This window comes from Trichogramma pretiosum, unplaced genomic scaffold (genome assembly GCF_000599845.2).
Source record: "Trichogramma pretiosum strain Unisexual culture from Peru unplaced genomic scaffold, Tpre_2.0 scaffold40, whole genome shotgun sequence".
NCBI classification, from domain to species: domain Eukaryota; kingdom Metazoa; phylum Arthropoda; class Insecta; order Hymenoptera; family Trichogrammatidae; genus Trichogramma; species Trichogramma pretiosum.
Window position 1 is genome coordinate 1526561 of NW_019641657.1, and position 15646 is coordinate 1542206.

Below are 15646 nucleotides of genomic sequence, written 5' to 3' on the forward strand. Positions count from 1 at the left end.
TTTATTACTTCTAAGATTGCTCTGGTTATTTAATAACTGTTATACGTATTTGCAAAAGACTTTCTTTCTTTTTTATCGATCATTAATTACTGATCATGTATGTTATACGTTTCCTCCTCTGATAAAGTGTAAAATGTGTCACTATTGCGAATAAAAGAACATTTAATAGACTACAATTGAAAATAGTTCTTGTGATTTGTCAAGCGATCACTTTTTTCGTTATCGAATCAATTTATCTATTAGCACAACTGTAGTGAATAAAATTCACCTCCACATTCGCGAGCAAAAAAATATGTACGGCGAGAAGTTTTTACTATAAAATAGCTGAGATCGAGATTACATAAAGATCGTTTAGCTATACAACAGCTGCGCCAGTACATTGATCGTGACACTATAGATTACTCAGAGCTCAGAGCGAGCAACTGCTGCTGCTGCATGTGTAGCGAAAAAATCTCATCAGACGATGTCTCTATTACATTTGTGTGTATATGCACTGCTACCATGACCTTTACATATTCGTCGCGCTCGGTGGCACTCTACAACTTGTAAGTGTCATCGCCATACAGAGCCGGAGGTGATAATTCTCAGCGATCCGCACGGAATTGTGCAGATATACTTGTATAATAAAGCGGTTGCATAGTTAAACGATGCGATCGCGAACTCGAAGCACGACAATGGCTCACGTGTACGCGCGATGCCAGCCGATAGCTCAACTTTCATCGGATTACGAGCGATATAATGACGTTTTACGCAGTCTGCTAATGTTGCAAATGTCTCCTTTTTATGCGACTCTCGCTCTCGTACCTGCGACGGGATCGATCCTTTCTTCCTTATATATTGGTACGATCTCTATAGATATTCTTGTTACTCAAGTCATAAACGCGCACGTATGCTGCTATAAGCGAGTAGTGCATGCCGCGTCGCCCACGCGCACCGCTCGTTTATCAACGCGCTGCACCGGTAAACCGAGAAATCGAAAGAAAGAGAGGATACAGGCAACGACGTCAGATCTATGGGAGGCAATCAATTCAAGAGTCGCAGCCGGCGTACACACGTTGTTGCAGTCTTCGAGCACGAAAATCAAATCGCGTGAAAAGCCTCGCGAACGTCTATTGCTATATAGGCAAGTGATAGTGATATTTTTAATCGAAACATCCCTCGTTGGTATTGTGACATTTTTATTTCTTCGTTAGAAAATAATAACAATGCCATTTTTTTCACTAAAAATTTGAGATTATTTTTAATGTGAAAATAATCGAACGGCTTGAAACAACAAAAATTCATTTTGAATGTATAGTATCAAATGTAATGTTTTGACTTTATTTCCAGATTCATCATTTATGAATACGATGCAGCCTTAAAGTTCATAAAAGTCAAATGTAACACCGAGTTGTATAGATATATACTTGGAGCGTAACTCATTTCGTGTGCCAAGGAGCGAGGCTGCATCTGTTGCAAAGTATATGCGCGCACATTAGCAGGATGTGCAGTTTGAGTAACCTCGATGCGCTCTTTGGATGCTGATCTAATTTAGCGTCAGTCCAAGATCGATTTTGCAGCTGTAATTTTTTTTATTTTTTCCACCATTTATATATGAATAACACAAGCATGTGCACGCGCGAGTGCATCACGTTCATAACACACATTTATAAGCATCAGCCAGTCCATTGCGCAAAAATATATTATGGCTGATGCGCATCGTTTGTGCTCTCCTATATAATGTATATGAGCTCCGAGCTAGTACGTAGTGTTACATATAAGCTATAGTTCCTGCGGCGCGCAAACCTTAGGCGCTACGTTTAAATTAAATACGCGTGACAGCACAATATGCGTATACAGCTGCGCGGCAAAAGGAGAAATCCTCGGGATATTCATTTTTAGAAGAATTACCATACGTGCGTATCGTGTTATACGTATACGAGCGTTTACGCGATTATTCACGGGCTGACTGGCGCCGAGCGTACTGCACTGACGAGCGCTTCAAAATTTCGCGCACTATTATTGCGCGCCACGTAATTCCTCGTGCCTTTGATAAAGCGAAGATATTTTTGTGCACTTCGCCGTGTGTGTTTACGTACCTTTGCGCAGTGAGCTACGCGCGTATTAAGCTATAAAGCGCCAAACATTACAATTTTCGCAAGTATAATATGTGTATGTGTCTTTGTCCCTATCTGCTCGTGATCTGTATTGTACGTGTCAGTATTGCCCAATTGTAATATAATTATAAGCGCGACTGCCTCGCAAAAAGTAAGCAAGAAAAAGAGGAAAAGGTAAAACGCATCACACGGGCCTCGCACATTCTTTTACAATATAATTTTGCTTATATATATCTATGCGACTGGGTATAAACAAGAAGAATGTTCATTTTGTTTTTGGAGCTCGAATTATCGTGAAATTGTACAGTCTCTTCTCTCTCTCTCTCTCTCCTTCGTATAATTGGATTATCTTATACGCAAAACTTGTAATTGACTTTATCTATAGTTATATACAGGTATACAGGTATAAACGCGCCAAGTTCCTTCCAATTAATTGAGTTTCCTCGCGAGGCACAGTCTGTTCAATACCACAAGATGACGACTATAGCGAGAGATGCTGGCGCTGCTGCAGTTGGGGGGTCTGCGAACACCATTGATTGCGCAATGTGTGTTAGAGAACTTGCAAATGTGCTACATTCACCTTTATATTCGTGTATACATATAGCGTACGTACTTTTTGAGATCGCGGCGCAGTCGACTACTGCTAGCTCGTCGTTTCAATTATAGCAGAGTTTCGAAAAAATGAGAATCTCTTCTTTTTCTTCACTTCAACTTATCATTGTTCAACTAAAGTCACGTTTATTATTTCTCTTCCGCTAATACAGGTACTCCGAACTCATGTAAGTCACTCTCTCTCTCTCTCTCTCTCTCTCTCTCTCTCTCTCTCTCTCTCTCGGGGAGTGGACTCCTGAATAAGTAGCAAAAATGTCCGAGTTTAATCCGATGAATACGCATGTAGCGATTAATAGGTGGCACGCGAGCTCAACGTTTAGCATTATGTGCACGCATGCTGCGGAGTAGAAAGATTTATCAGGAAGTAAGCGAGCGAGTGCGTGCGCAGCTCGAGCATAACAGCATTATCTAGGGCCAAAGTGCAGGCGGAATACATGTGTGCGTTGCGCGATGAAGGTGAGAAAAAATTTGCCCAGAGCAGCAGCGCAGCTCGCCACACAGAGAAATTAAAGCCCTTTCGTGATATACACCCTGCATATTGCGGGCATCCTTCATGCGCCTAAAGTTTAGCGCATATATAGCCTTTAATGTATCATTTCACATTTGCCCGAGGCTATAACCCGGGTATCCAACGCTTTTCTCTCTCTCTCTCTCTCTCACTTATGTGATAAACTAATGGCATCAGTTTGAGCTAACAAAGTTCATGAAGCTTCGTACGAGGGTCTTATGTATGAATTAAGCTGAGCCACTCATATATAATTAATTATTATTAAGATAGATAAGAGCATTAATCCGAATCAGTGAATATACGCCGGGCGAATAAAGGCGCGTGCGCAGCCGGTTGCACTATAATGCCGGCCATTTACGCGCTAACAAGTTCTACTTAGCCCGATATAGTATTATGTAGGGCGTAATTCACGCGTGCATTTCTCGCAACGCGCATAATAATGCTCGAAAATTCGTCCGCGCACTGCCTGCCGATGCGACTATATCAACTTGCTTGTAGGGCTGCTGCGCGCTGCACATGTATAGTCGTCGTGCGAGTGCGACTCGGGCCACTGGAGCCAGTCAAACGACGTTTTTTCTTACTCAATCATAATGCATAATATATAACGGTTCGGCGAGTGCTACGTACTCTCCTCAAGATAGTTAATGAATACAAAAGGAAAAACGATTCTCGCGACTAGTAAGAAAGAAGAGTTTCACGATCCGCGGGATAATATATGTTCCGAGGCTTTATATATATTTAAATATATGTATGATAATTTAGTGTTACATAAAGCCTATATACACACTCACACACACTCATACGAACAAAAGTGCATATCATTTCATCATGTCTGTCGTCTTGGAAGATCGGCAGGATCGACGGAGTTTATATTCGATTGGCTCGGTGCACTCGACTCAGCCGACTAATGCACAAACTTCGATATTCGTTTATAATTTTAACGAGAAGTAGAACGTCGAAGTGAATCACCGATGCATTCAAATTATAATCGCGCTTGAAAAATACTCCATCGCTATTCGTAAGCTCGAGGCACACAAAAAAACTTGTCATCATCGTCCCAGTATTGGTGTATTCACTGCCGAGGCATCATCTTGATAGGAGCTGTGCACCGCACTGGCGTTTAGGCGTTACATCTAGTCGCGAGTGATGACAACGTTGCTTTACTACGCGCGACCCAGATGCGCTTTGCTCTCCTTGTGTAAACGCACACGACACACATGCATCTATATACGCGGGGGCTGGTAAACTTTAATACTCTCAAATCACGTGAACATTGGTTCTGAAACTATTGCTATAGTCCTCCATGTATACCTCAGTCGTATTTAGATATTTAACTTTTAGTTAACCTGCGTGCAAAATTAAGGCTTTGGGTTAATGTTTTTCTGCATATTTTTTGTGTGAGTGTATGAAAATAATTTCGGTATTTATTTTGACAAGAGAATAGTTTTAACGAAAAAAAGTCAATCCTTAATTTCTAGTCTCAAATTATACAGGAGTTTAAATAATTTAATTGATTTTTGTATTCAAGCATGACTAACTAGAAGTGCAATTACACTAGAAATGTCCAACGGAGCGGTGAGATTTGCATACAGGTGATCACTAGAGTATAGAGCGTTGGTTCGGTCCCGATGTCAGAATATATACGTGCGCATATGTATTTTATAATGCATGGTTCATCTTTTTGAGGGCTTCTATGTTACTCGCAGTTATTATTGCAAACTTTGCACCCTGCTTAATGAGTAAAGTTATGTAAGCGTCAAAGCTGTATATAGGCAAAGCGTACATATATACATAGTAAATTGCAATATATACTCTCAGAGTACATAATACTCATCGAAAGCCATGGGAAATTATACGAGTGACCGAACGAAATTTATTTGAGCCCATGTTTATGTGAGCAACGTGTGTGCATATACACATGCACTTACAAAGAGGCACACATAAGCATTCAATGAGTATACGGATTAACACTTGTTACGGATGACTGGTCAAAGAAATGTACATTTATATATACGTATATATATTCGCAGCTACTCATTCCTCGTACAAAAAGAAAAGCTACTAAGAATTTGAACGACAACGTATGATCGGTCTTAAAATTGGCAGTCGTTATGACGCTTCACTGATTTTCATGTACAAACCTTTTTTTTTACCTGCGAGAGTGCATACAGCAATCAAAAGAAAAGAGCTAAACTGCTTTCAATGTATACGAGTACTTTTGTTCAATCAGCTCTCGAATAATTGATAAATCGTAGCATTAATGTGCTTGCGGGTGGCTGTTTTTTCAAGATTAAGCGTAATGAAAACAAGTTCGTCCCTTTAAAGCCCTAAGTTCTACAGAATTATTTTGTGAGTCAAATTTTGTCGTTGCAAAGTTTAATTTTTCGGATTATGAAGACCACATAGCGATCCTTTTGAGCTTACAGCTGTAGTCTAGTCAACGGGGAACAAATTATTGCTATTTAGTTTTAAATAACGAGAATGTAGGGTTTCTTTAGCTCTATGTTTATAATAATTTGTTTTCATACCAGCGGCCAGAAAGTGACTACTTCTCGGCCGCTGAGCAAAACGAGAAGAGCTATTTTCTGGCCACTATGTATGAAAAATAGTATACAGGCCTATGCCGCGAAAAAAGAAAGCCCCAGAGCACGTGTTTATCGGCCTCGGCTTCGCCTCGGCCACTAATTACACGTACTCAGGGACTTTTCTGTTTTTCGCGGCCTAGGGCAGTAATATACTATTTCATCTCGATTTCAGTTGATCTGCTTAAAGATTATATAATATTGGCTCTGAACTTGTATTCTCTACTCAGTGACCCGATCTGCAAAAAGCTAAACGATTTTTTTCGGGAATTCATGGTTCTGTAATATCTTATCACTCATCAAAAAAGTAATTAAGAGCCGCAGGTGGCAAATTAAAAGTACCAGGTTAAAATACGAACATGGCAACTACTTCCTTAGGAAAGTCGCGTGTTTTTTATAAGCAAGCTTTACAAGTTTTTATTTTATTTTATATAAAATACTACACTTAAACAATGAATGATTCTAAAAACGATAAAAGCTCGAGTAAAAATATTATCAGTTATTTACCTGGACTTCAAAAAAAAAAAATATGTCCACATTCACACGTTATAAGTTATCTAGCACCAAGATGATTTCAATATTTTCCTTGTTTACCTACATCTTGTTGAGTGGTAAAAGAAAATTGAAAAGTTTTTCTATAAATGCAATACAATTTTTAGGTTCTTTAAATCCGTGAACATTTTTCAAGCTATAAAACTGAATATTTTAAAATTTTCCAGTTACTCGCAAATCTGAGAGCATCTCTGGATTGATAGCATCATAATCTTCTGAAAATGTCATATGTTAACATTGAAATTTCCATACAAGAGCTTTCAAAGCTATCTAGATAACCGAAAAGGAAGCTCATGTCAATGACCTTATTTTCAAAGCATTGCAGCCAAATAGAGCGTTCATATAATGTTAATAATGATGGACTGTTTCCTCTAATTTGTGTACTTATAATTCATGAACTGTAGAATCTGTGACAGTTTCCCATTATATACTTCCGAATTAAATATTAATTTCTCAAAATCTGTAATTATCTTATCGAAATTGTTTGGCAAAGTGTATAATACTTTTAAGAATTCATTATAATATTCTAATGAGCAACATTCTTTTTTTGTTGATCGCTGATTAATGATTAATTATCTTTGTGTCATATTTCTATGATTAATGTTGGACCATCAAATAAAGCAATGCAAATATTCAACGATGAGTTTTCATGTATAAAATCAAAAGTTATTATCTTGCCCTCCTTAGTTTCAACTAAACAGCAATTGGTGTAGGCGCCCGTACAGCACCTATAAGTATTTCAAAATTATTATTGAAAGTTTTTGAATGGTTTAAGTTAAATTTCCCAAAGAAATTTTACACAAATTGCTCTGAAGAAACTTTTATACTTTCAACATAATAAAGCATAACAGTTCCTTCGACTTTAAATAATTCTGTACATGTTGTAGTTTGCATATCTTAAGGGTTTTTCATTAAAATAAACACATGCGAAAGCAAGTGTATGAGTACATAGGCTCGAGACAAAATCTAGAGTGCTTTTTAAATTGTAATATTTCATGCAACGTGCAACATATTATGCTTGCGAGACTCTGTATATCACGAAATAGCCTGTATCCAAAGTCCACACGCACATACACACGCGAGAAAAACAGAGAGAAAGATAAAAAATTCAGAGGATCAAGGCGAGGGATATCGCGAGCATGTGTGGATATGCAAGTCCACACACGACTACTGTGCGTATACACGATTGCACGAGTATGAATACATGCAAGAGGAACATAAAAATGATATATAGTGACTGCCATAGTCAATTTGATGGAGTCGATAAGCTTTCTGATAACCTTTCTAGCACTGCTGGTACCCGCCACGATGGTTTGTTGTTGATGCCGCCGTATAGGAAACGCACACTAGCCGCTGCGGTAAACTACAGAGAAAAAATGAACACTGTAAGTAAGAAGCTTTGTCGAAAGTTAAAAGCCTGTCAAGTCCCATTTATTGGCTAAGAAAACAACGTAATTATATAACAAACATGTGTATGTAACGAGAAAGACAGAGAGCCAAGCGTGGTACAAAATTACTGCCACGAAGTTTTCTTGTAAAGATTTTACTACTGTGGAGTCAGGTAAAAATGGGAGCTGATCGATGCATGTCAGGCTACATGTTATTCTTCACCTTTTCTCGCCTATAGATTTGAAAATATTATTTTGAAGGTACAAAAATGAAAATTATAATTTACTTTTTATTCTTGTACGTACGTGGCAAGGCAAATTGCCTTTCAAAAAAGTGCTACATTTTCCCTTCCAAACTCGTGGCAGCAAAATAGTGTACGCGGCTGCAAAAACGTGGAACAGGATGAATATATAGCGAGAGGCAGTTTTGGTGCACATCAGCAAATTTCGTACGCGAACAGGCGCGTATATGTAATGCAAGCGTACACATAGCGCACGATCGGGCGTTGTGGTGCACGTATAAACGTGGCTCGAAGTCAAGTGCATTTTCAACGCCATCGTCGTCTCAGTGCGTGAATGAGAAGACAGGATTTTCTGCTCATGCCACGTGCGCGTGTGCAAACGATATAATATCGGACACGTTCGCGCCCCTGGACGTACTACATCACCCGAGTCTAGCTGCCGCCTTGCAGCGTTTCTTCCTTCCTCATTTTTCCCCTCTTTTCCTTATTTTCTTTGACTCGAGGCGCAGAGCCAAGCTACCCTTCAGGGAATGCAAAAACATTGCATTCTTTCCGAGCCACGTCGGCACCGCGTCGGTGCGCTCCAGCCTTTTTTTTGTAGCACGTTTTAAATTACACGCAAGCCCACGAGTTTTTCTTCCATCAGTGGGGAAATTCTTGAAATTTTGATTTGCCTTTGAAAAATAATCGTCGGGGTAAGAATTGCGCTGAGCCACTGCGTGGCTACAACTTTGCAAAAAGTCAAACATTGCGAACTCCTTTGTAAGTTTCAACTTTGACCAGATTATTGGGGCAGTCGCACGCATGCCTAATAACGAGCGATCGAGCTTTCCATATTGTAAATCTGCGACTTTGTTTGGACGACCGTGTTATATTTTTACCGACTGTTTATTCTTCAAACTGGATATTGTAATATTAAGGTTCTAGGCGATAAAATATATCGTCGATTAAAATTTCCAAAAGTTATGCGTTTTCTCTGTAGCAAATAACGATATCAAGGGTTAAAAATAGCTCGCATTACTCACGCGTTACTTATTAATGCAGCGTGGCGAGCAGCAGTGCCCAACATATACAAGTACGTACAATGTACGTATAAGATAGAACGTGTGCGTTGTGACTCAGGGACGCGCGGAAAGTGCGAAATAACGCCGAGCTCGCTACTTACGTGTATATTTTTCTGCGTAATTACTTAGCATATATAGGGATGATTTACTACGAGTGATGGTTGCACGTGTGTGAATTATGAACTATTCTTTTCTCAGATCCATCGCAAATAAGCTCCTCCGACTTACGGCGCTGGCAGCGGCAGCACCAGCAGCAGCATCTCTCGAGCCTAGATCCTTATTACGTTATATATAGCACGAGCGAGCAAGATGCATGACACGCTCGGTTCGCTTGCCATTTTCTTTCACTGCAAAACGTAGCTGCAGCAGCAGAAGCGGCGGCGGTGGTGGTGGCGGTGGATTTTGCAAACGTCTTGATCAATCGCATATATTATACACGTTTGTGTACTAACAACGTAGCGTACTCTGTGCCGAGTCCGCGCTTCGATTAGGAATAAATCGAATGAAGCAGTATCTATAGCGCGTCTGCACGTATTCGTGGGTTTTTTCCTCGCTCTTTTTAGTATTTTGCAGGCGCGAATTATTCTCGTCACCTCCGGACGCAAATTAATCCTTCTACAACACGAGCGAGACTTTGCTGTATAACGTGCAATATTGCTCACCTTAGGGGTGCCACGTGTTATTTTTCTTGCACCTAGTGTATATATTATATGAATATACGTGCTGCACAATTCGTGTTTTGTATCGCTTCGACCTAAAACTCTCTCTTGCTCTTCACGAACCGAGATTTCTTGCACGATGCCTCGAGAACATACAACGCGTAGTTTTCAAATTAAATTCTGGCCGTCCACGTGCCCTGCTGGGCGCGCAGCGCTAAAATATTAAAACCAAGTCAAATTTACCGCATGGAGCCCGCTGCCTTCTGCCACCACTGTACTGCCGCGCGCTCAATACAAAAGTCACTTTGAACGCTGCCTTCGCTGCGTCGGCATTCTGACACTGCTAAATTTATATATTTCACTAACTCTTTAAAACGTTCGAACCGGCGAAATAATTATTATTATTTTAATTAAAAGCGTCGAGCGCACAGGCAAAAAACCAAATCATTTGACTTTGATGTGCCAGCGCGATAACGAGAATAGTTTTTCGGTTTCCTTTTTTCTTTTTGCCTTACAAACGCGTCGCGTGGATTTTGTCGGTACGCCAAAGCAAAAAATTGGTTAAAGGAAAACGTTCGCACTCGTAACAAATTTTTCATTTACACGCGTTATAAACGCCTGTACTCTTTGCCTGTGAGTCAGAGAAAAATCCAGCGGGACTGTACAGTTTTTCCTGCGCGCAAGAGAAAAGAGAGTCGGTACAACTGCATATATAATTTTCACACGCTTGCTATGGCAAAGGAATTGCACACGATGTACATCGCATGTGTATTTATGCACCGACACACATACACACGCGTGTACAGTGCACACATTCGCGCAGAAACGCAAACACATAAACATTTTGCACCGCGAGAGAAACAAAAGCTCGCTCACCCACTTGCGAGTGTGCGCAGAGAAACGCTTTGCGCGAGCCTACATATAAGTAGTGCTTGCGGGTTAGCTTTTTTAGTATATATGAGTCATTTCACGTCAAGTCTCCTAGCGCGGTGCCCGAGCGGCATTATTAATCGAAATTGCTCAATTTGTAACTCGCCAGAAAAGCACCTAAATGCACCCAGAAAAAATATGTGCCATATGATTTTGATAGGAAATTTCCTCAGCTTTCCGATGGTAGGGTCAGATTTTCCGAAATTTTCACTTTTCCCCGGAAAAACTTGACATAAACTTTCAAACTCAAATATCTCAAAAACGGCATTTTTAAGATTTTTTTAAATAGTGCCAATCGAAAGCTGAGAAAATTTCCTATCGATATGCAAGTTTTCAGAGAGTACTTTTGATAATTATTCAATGAAATACAGCGACGAACGTGTAAAAACGTGACATTTCGGCCCGTGCGGCAGCTGTTCCCGCGCGCAGTACCCCGCGCGGCGCAAAATCTCACGTTTTTACACGTTCGTCGCTGTATTTCATTGAATAATTATCAAAAGTACTCTCTGAAAACTTGCATATCGATAGGAAATTTTCTCAGCTTTCGATTGGCACTATTTAAAAAAATCTTAAAAATGCCGTTTTTGAGATATTTGAGTTTGAAAGTTTATGTCAAGTTTTTCCGGGGAAAATGGAAAATTTTGGAAAATCTGACCTCATCATCGGAAAGCTGAGGAGATTTCCTATCAAAATCATATGGCACATATTTTTTCTGGGTGCATTTAGGTGCTTTTCTGGCGAGTTACAAATTGAGCAATATCGATTAATAATGCCGCACGGGCGCCGCGCTAGGAGACTTGACGTGAAATGACTCATATATCTCTTTGAAAACTTGATTTCCCGCTTACAGAGGCGTTTGTAGGTTTCTCCGCTGCTGCTACTATAGTAACTGCGGTACCGCTCGAGCTCTAAATCTATACCACTGGCAGAGCTGCATTCATCGCAAGCAGCTACCTACTAAGGTCTTGTTGCTGAAGCTTCTTTGATTTCTCCCTTTTGCTGCTAATGATTTCTCGTTGTTGTTGTTTTACTGCTTTACTGCGCCTTGAGTAAGTATATATGGCAAAATAAATTGTTAATTATGCCAAAGAAAAATTAAATCGTTCTGCACTGTTAATTCTTGATTTTCTATTAAATCGTTCATTGGAAAAATATTTTTTGATTACTTTCAAAAAGTTCAAATATTTTTAAAAGTTATGAAAGTTACAAAAAATTCAATTCTAATAATTTTATGTTGAAGCAATCAATTTCGTAGCAGCTTTTTTCTAAATTTTAAACATTTGGCTTTTATAATGCCAACTCTTTTTTTTTCATTATATTCGTTAGATAATGTTTTTTCCCTCCAACGAGTGTTAATTAAATAATGCTTTGTCATTTAAGCGATTTGTATTTAAAAATGACATCGCTGCTAGTACGTTTCCAATGTTGAACCCCCGCAGTATCCCTTTGATACTGTCAATAAGGCAAACAAACCTCGTACAGACTTTTCTTTATTTTACTTTTCCCTTCCTGCCGACTTTTCATTGCCTTTTTTACTCTCTTAGTTTTTGTTTTGCTTCACATGTGTAAAAGTATGTATGGATATCCCTTAGTCTTCTCCCCACTTTCAGCTCCAGTCAGTGTGCGGTGTCAGTGGTTTTCTCTATTTCGACCGCGTAACTTTTCACCGGCGAAAATACATAGAACTGCTGCTACTGCTGCTATTGCTCTTTGGCTATCAGCAGATCCAATGCGGAAATGCTTTTTGGTTTTCCTTGGAGCAAGAGTTGCTGCTGCTGCTGCTGTTACTACAGGCTTGATTCTGATTGGTGGCAGGTGGACATTGATCCGTGTTGAGTTACATCGCGGATTCTCTTGTTTCTCTCTTTCCACGATACACGCACAATTCGAAGCTTTTTCTCCTTTCGATTTTGTGCCATTTTTCGTTTTCGATTTGTTTACTCTCTTTTTTGTGCTCCGTACCTATATTTTTTTACTTCACCAGATCGTTTCAGTAGCTGTTTTTTGTTCATTTGAGCCTTGTAAATTTACGTGTTATTTTTGATTGATTTTCCGATGAAAAAATAATTTACTTCAACTTTTTCCGACAACCACAGCACAATACTTCATAGATTTGGGGCTTTATGCGAATATTTTAATTAAACAAGATTGCACATGCTTTATGAATTGTATTGATAGAATATCATCCATTGAAAAATATTTATCATTCATTTGGCAAGGAAAAAACTATGTAATTTCTTCAATAAAATGTATTAACTATTTGAATTACACACAATAACGTTTAACTGTTGACGTTTAATCATGGAAGTCATAAAAAAATGTTAGCTCAAAATATTGAAAATTTTCCAATTCTGCTTTTATGGTTATTCTGTTATACTTCAGGGCATGATATTTCCTACAGAATCATCGGAAATTCTACATATTTCTCTAGTTATACTCTAAAGTAGAAATTAAGGGCCAGGCATATACGATGACAAATGCCGACGTGACCCTAGGGATCTTTATTATCGGTCATCATTTTTATTATCTTAAAATTAAATTTGAAAATGGCCACTAGATGGCATTGTCCACTCCTATATTAGGCGTTTTATATTTTGATGTGGTTAAAGCCAAACAAACAAAATAATTCATTAGTTTATCATTATATGATAGAACTAAACTTATAATATTAAAAAGCATATAATAATTCTCGATAAGAATTTTCTTATAAATATATGTTGTGAAACAACAATCGTCTTTGACGATATCGAGGAACACCCCGTCCAACAAGTATATAAACTATACACAAGTCGGAAAACTAAACTTATAATATTAAAAACATATAATAATTCTTGATAAGAATTTTTTTTATAAAATTATGTTGTGAAACAACAATCGTCTTTGACGATATCGAGGAACACCCCGTCCAACAAGTATATAAACTATACACAAGTCGGAAAACTAAAATTATAATATTAAAAACATATAATAATTCTTGATAAGAATTTTTTTTATAAAATTATGTTGTGAAACAACAATCGTCTTTGACGATATCGAGGAACACCCCGTCCAACAAGTATATAAACTATACACAAGTCGGAAAACTAAAATTTATATCTTAAATTAATTGTTTGATTAAATCAAACTTTTATTGTAAACAATAATTAAACTCTTCATACGAATTTTCAGTTTGCCTATCTGACAGAGACAACAATATAACAGTACTGAGCTTACAATATAAGCTCAAAGCATAAAAAAGAACACAAATTCGATTTGTTCTAAGAACTTGTGGTTTCGCTGCCGAGTCACAGATCGTTGCTGTTCTGTTACAAATCAAATTTCCTCGTTATTACGACAATGACAGCCAGAAATCGCTTTTTTGAGCCAAGCAAATGTCGCATTTTATCCTCGCATACGTGCGAATTGTTACAAAATATGTGCATTATTGTGTCAAAAAATGATCTACATTAAGACACTTTTCGGTCATTCATCAATCTTTTTTTCTTGAAATTTTAAGCAACGAACAAATGCAAAATTAATCTTTCAAGACAATAGATTTAAAGCTATTTGTTATCTAGCTCTGCCTTACATCTTGATTAGGTCTGTCGCTGCAATGAGTTATTTCAGCAATTGTGTCTGCAATGGAAACAAAAAAGCTTTAGGTTAATACATTCATTGCGAAAAAAATAATTTATTACGAGTACGTATTTATTGTACTACTGTAGTTGTGACGCCAATCATCGTGCATATAGACAGTATTTTAGATACTGATATACTTTTTTCCAAGTTCGTACGTGAATGAAGTCGCGATATATTCTGTCGCCTCGCAGCTCGTTGCTGGATTCATACCTGCATTACTGTTGCTCTGCTCGAAATGTAATTAATGAAATAACATTTTTGTACACAATTCTAAAACTAGATGGTGGAGAATCTGATATTTCTCGTTTCATAATTACTATGATTGTAACAATACTTTGGTGGCTGTAAAAGTGAAAAAAATCGAATTCAACTATTTTTTAATTATGAATCTATTGCAATTAAAAATATAATAAAGTTACTTACATTTATTGCTCGTTTTTGTTGCTTAATTCTTATGCTCGTTTGATCGTAATAGACGCACTCCTGGAGAGGAGAAAAACACACGATGATGAACGACGTATACAATTGGAAATTGAATGCAAACCATTGCCGGAACGAACAGCACTAAACTGTAAAAGGAATGAATGATTATAGTTAATTTATTAATTTTGAAAAAATGTTCTATATGATATATGATGACAATCATGTCCATAATATAAATTGTACATAATATAATACTTGTATGTTCAATGCGAGCATAATATTTGTGCACGATACAACATTTTTTCAAACATTCAAAATCAATGATAATTTGTTTTTTTTTTTTTTAATTTTGATTTCGTGCACGAATATGCACATGTAAAATTTTTATGTGCTTCAATATTGCCATGCAATATATAATATTATTATCCATAGGTACCTAGTTTTCATTGCTGAGAAAGGGCCAAAGATAAAGCTGCAAATAACGTGTGTTTACTTTCTGTAGTCCATATTTGCTGAAGGTTCTCAGTCTAACACATTTCAGAAATAGCTGTAACACGTAAAATCATTGTTTAAATTAAAAGAACTTACGTATGAATGTATAATGGATAGATTGATATCATTTCCCAGCATTACTTACTGAATACTGCCCAATAATGTCTTCAAACTGAGGGCACATTTTACTCAATAACATGAAACTTTGGAGGATCCAAATTGGTACAAAAATCATTTTCATGTGATGTAAAAATCCAACGACTAAACTCTCTTGAACTTCATTGGCGCAGAAACATGTAAAAATTGAGGATTGAGTCCAAATTACAGTTCTGGTTGAAGGAATATCTATTGTTATATTATTAAAATGTTAAAAAACTTTTACTTTTTTGAAATTACATTAAAAAATATTAACTAACCAAAAGAACTTATAAAATTCCTGTAACTTTTTCAATTATTGATACAGCGAGCATGGCTTGTCGT

At 37.7% G+C, this 15646-nt stretch overlaps 1 long non-coding RNA gene across 1 annotated transcript; it reads right to left on the bottom strand.

Moving 5' to 3' along the window:
- Positions 1-14680: 14680 nt before the first annotated feature.
- Positions 14681-15396, bottom strand: LOC111693936. Its single transcript, XR_002763530.1, has 3 exons — positions 15312-15396; positions 15111-15221; positions 14681-14820 (listed from the first exon to the last, which is right to left on the bottom strand). It is a non-coding gene; the product is annotated as an uncharacterized LOC111693936 (long non-coding RNA).
- Positions 15397-15646: the final 250 nt, after the last annotated feature.